We start from the raw sequence: 4,568 nt of genomic DNA on the forward strand, positions 1-4,568 counted from the left end.
TACCGTTTAATGACCGGTTTGTCGATTTTAAGCGTAAAAATAAATGACAAAAATTAAAGTGCGTAAAATAAATTGCGATAAATAAAATGACAGAAAATAAAATTGCGAGTAATAAAATGACAGTAAATAAAGATACGATGAGAAATATAATAAAAGAATTATGCTTATTTAAACTTCCGTAATCATGATGTTTGACGTGTTGATTTTAATTTATTACCATGGGTTAATTGTCCTTTGTCCTGGTTTATTTGATACATCTATCTGGTTTTTGTCCATAATAGTCCATCGGTCATAAATATAAAGTGCGAGTATCCTCGTCAAATTACCCTTATACCCGAAGTCAAATATTCCAACTGATTAAGGATTTAAACTGTGACGCAGTTATCACTTCTGTCAACAATTACACCAGTTATCACTGTATGTAATCCACCCCTGTTTTAATTAGTTTATGAATATTAATTCATCCACTTGATCAGAATGAATAATCAATTACCCAACCCAGTTGATTAATTAAATGATTATAACAGATTCCATATGAACATCACTAAATAGGACAACCATAATCATTATTAATTATTAGGTTAATTAATTTGAAGATAGGTTCGACAGACTCCAATGAGTTGTCACTCAATTAGACAATACCCCCCATCTATTAATAGTCAATAGTTCAATTTCCACAAGTGTCGGTCTTTTGCCCAAACCTTAATTATGGTACAAAGCCCAATTACCCAATTTTAGTAATTAGCCCAACATCATGATTACTTCGTTTTAAATAAGCATAATAATAACTTAGCTACGAGACATTAATGTAAAAAGGTTGAACATAACTTACAATGATTAAAAATAGCGTAGCGTTACACGGACAGAATTTCGACTTACACACTCAAACGATCTCTATCATAAATCTTATTATTATCATAATTTAAAATTAAAATTAAGATTATTGTTATATCTTATTAAGTTAACATTATGATAGAGATATAGAATATAGATATTGATATTTGATATTAAGGATAGAAAAAAAAAGATCGAATAGAAAAAGGTCTCCCTTATTTCATCGATTTACATAGCCTTTTATAGGCGAATTGTAAATTGAAATTTTCACTTATGACCCCTTAACTATGCTCAATTAACAACTTTTTATTATTTAATATTATTCTTATTATGAATTATTTAAATATTGTATTTTATTCTTGTGCATAGTTGACTCTAATTTTTACACCGTTGCGTCGAGCGCTGAAAGTTGGTTCATGCCCCGGTTCCGGATTTTCGAACGTCCTTTCGTATAATTTAATATCTTGTACTTTGCGTTTTGTAACTTGTACTCTTGTCATTTTTAGACGTTCTTCATCAATAATTTGAACCTTTTTGATTGTATCTTGTACTTTTGAGCTTTTTGGACCTTTGCGTGTTCAAATCTTCGTTTTCGCCTTTTGTCTTCGCACGTATTTAATATAACCGATTATTACTTGAAAATGGAACAATTGCAACTAAAATCTTGTCTTTCTTGGGGAATAATGCTATGAAATATATGTTCCTTTTTAGCCTTATCAATATCCCCACACTTGAGCGTTGCTTGTCCTCAAGCAATACAGTCTTGAAATAATATAATACATCACACGAATCACTTCTTTATTCTTCACACTTTGTACATCAGTGATTTTGATAGAGCGGTATAAACAATGATATTAACAATAGAACCATGGTTAAAGGTGGGTGTGTCATCCACAGTTACCTTGGGTTTAGGTCAACGACACTTGCAATCAAATAGCCGATTTACTTTCGGTTTCCAAAGCAAAGTGCACATTTGAAAGGCGGTTTACAGTCCCACATGACTATAAAAATTTAGATCCTTTAAGGAAATTGGATCTTTATGAAAACATTTGATCTTTTGAAAATTCAAGCTAGATTTTACCCTAGACAAGTTTTCTGATTTGATCCATCATTGGTGTTGCAAAATATATTTGTGGATCAATATTTTGGCTAAAAACTTTTAGGTTCGTGTAATCCACTGCTATCCCGGTATCGGAAAGCACACATCCAGTTTACTTGTTCCGTATATTACCTTTCGGTAAACTACCGTCCGGTTGTAAAGGAAAGCGATGAACAAGAAACTGTTAAGGCAATGTCCCGTGACATGCAGATGATTATGGTCTTTTAACGTGTCGGATGCTAGAACTATCCTTGGTAGGAGCGATAGTAAAGATCATCCTATGATTTTTCGGTCTGGCACAAGGTCCTGTCTCTGACCATGCTATGCAACCACCGTTCTTACGGTTGACACCCGATTTGGTTCAGGTGACCTAATGAATTCTGATGAATTCTCAGGATTTTACGTTCAATGGTAATGAACGCATTGAAAATGGGTTTTCAGAAAACAAATCGGTTTGTATTTTTGATCAAAATATTTTCTCGTTCAAGCTCGAGTTTAGATATCATTGAATTCCATGAGTTTGAATTCTCAATCTTTAAGGTCAATCTCTAGGATTGAGTAATATCAGTCTTAAAAGCTGATTTTTAATCTTTAAGGAGATTATCCTTTCTGGGGATCTGATTCATTAGTCTTATCAAGCTAATTTGCACGGTGCCCTCCCCATTTTACAAGACAGACCCTCTCATGGTTAGGATAAGTCTGACCACTTGGCGACCCTGTTTGATGCTGAGGTCCGTGGATTTCCTGCTGATTTTAGTGATGACTTTTCTAGGTTTTTCGTCAACCTACAGCTGGTCTGGACGACAACTTCATGACCTAAATCAAGAAGCGCGTGTCTTTTTCGGAAGACTTTACTTCCTTTTAATGATGGAATTGATTCATCGTGTAGATCCATCTTTCTTTCAAATGTATTACAGTAAACCAGGTAAAACTGATTAGTATCGTCCAAAGCAAAAGTACCTGCAATAATCTTGTACAAAAATATGTGATATATGTTTTAAATTGAATAACTTGGTACATTCTTCCCACACTTAGTTTCTTTCTTTGCCTTTTTATTTTCTTTTATTTCATTTTAAATGAATTCAAGCGTTTTAGGGTGTTTCTCAATTTATGTCCTTTTCGAGGTAACGATAATTTCGGTATTATCACCTAGTTTTCACCGTTCATAAATATGTATAAACATGATTTTAAATTCATTTAGTTGAAAATTTTTCAAATTTTCACAAAATTTGGCAAATAAACTAAGTGCAAACCCGAGAGAATTTATAACCCTTCCCCACACTTGAGATCATGCAATGCCCTCATTTGCATGAAATCAGACTATAATTATAAATTCATGAGGGTGATTAGTGTAGAAAAGTGATTAAAAATACCCAGTTTGTAAGCATATTATTTTACATCACATTTGATATTTTGCTTCTTGTCGTCAAAATCAGTAGCTATTGCTGAACTTAATGTTAGTCTTTGAAAGTGCGTTGTTCTACCCTGTTTTGTACATAAGATAAAATACAAACATATATATATATATATATATATATTTTTGAAGTTTGGTTTATAACCCCACTTTTCAAAAATTTATAAAGTATAATATTTTTGGCATACTTTAAATCAATAAAATTAAAAATAATGATAACAAAATTTGTCGCCCCGCCCTCGGGTAAAGCAATTTCGGCTCTATGACCTAGTCTTCAACTCACGACGAATTTTAGAAATCAATTTTTTTTTAACTTAATGAAATAAAGTAAATTTTGTTTTTAAAATCACACAAAACTTAAATTTAAAAAGCATATTAATTTTTATATAAAACCTACAAAATAAAAAAAAATTCAGAATGGAGGGAGGAAACTAGTTCTTTAGTGTCTGCTAGCGGAAAAGACCAATCGGATTCCATTCTCGGAACTACACGAGAACAGAACAACTAACTCTAGATAGCATTTTTTTTAAGACACTTAAATCTCCCCACACTTAGGTAGCTGTGGTGTTGAAATTGTGATTAACTTCATCGTTAATTTCTTTTGGTCCATAATCAACTTGCGTATCTGTGAATTTTTCTTTAAGCCATTGCCTAGCTTCTTCTGTGAAATCCCATAATTCAACTAGTTTGGCCTTTTCTTTAGGCGACAGATTGGATACTAACCGGTTACATAACTTAAAGTTCCCCTTACTTCTAGCATCAATAGCCCTTTTAAAAAGTTTCTTCATTGAACTGTTAATAACGGGGTCATTTAATTTCGTATCAATAACGGGGTTCTTTGTTATCAAGTCATCATTAGATGTTACTTCATTTTCCCCACACTTAGGCGTTTTATTATTGTTAAGCACTACCGTTGGAGTTGGTAAAACAACATGGTTATTACCAATCGATTTTACTGGTTCAACGGTTTTGGTTGGTGGAGATTTAGACTTTCGAATCATAAAGGTGATTGACTTGTCACCACTTTTAAGTGTCATTCTACCATTTCCTACATCAAATAACGCCTTGGTGGACGCTAAGAATGGTCGACCTAAAATTAGAGGAATGTTTGGGTCCTCTTCTATGTTAATGACAATGAATTCGACTAGAAAGGTTAAATTGCCTACTTGAACGGGTAGGTTGTCAACAATTCCAACTGGGTGTTTAATGGTTTGATCAAAG

The sequence above is a fragment of the Rutidosis leptorrhynchoides genome, chromosome 9, assembly GCF_046630445.1.
Source record: "Rutidosis leptorrhynchoides isolate AG116_Rl617_1_P2 chromosome 9, CSIRO_AGI_Rlap_v1, whole genome shotgun sequence".
In the NCBI taxonomy this organism is placed as follows: domain Eukaryota; kingdom Viridiplantae; phylum Streptophyta; class Magnoliopsida; order Asterales; family Asteraceae; genus Rutidosis; species Rutidosis leptorrhynchoides.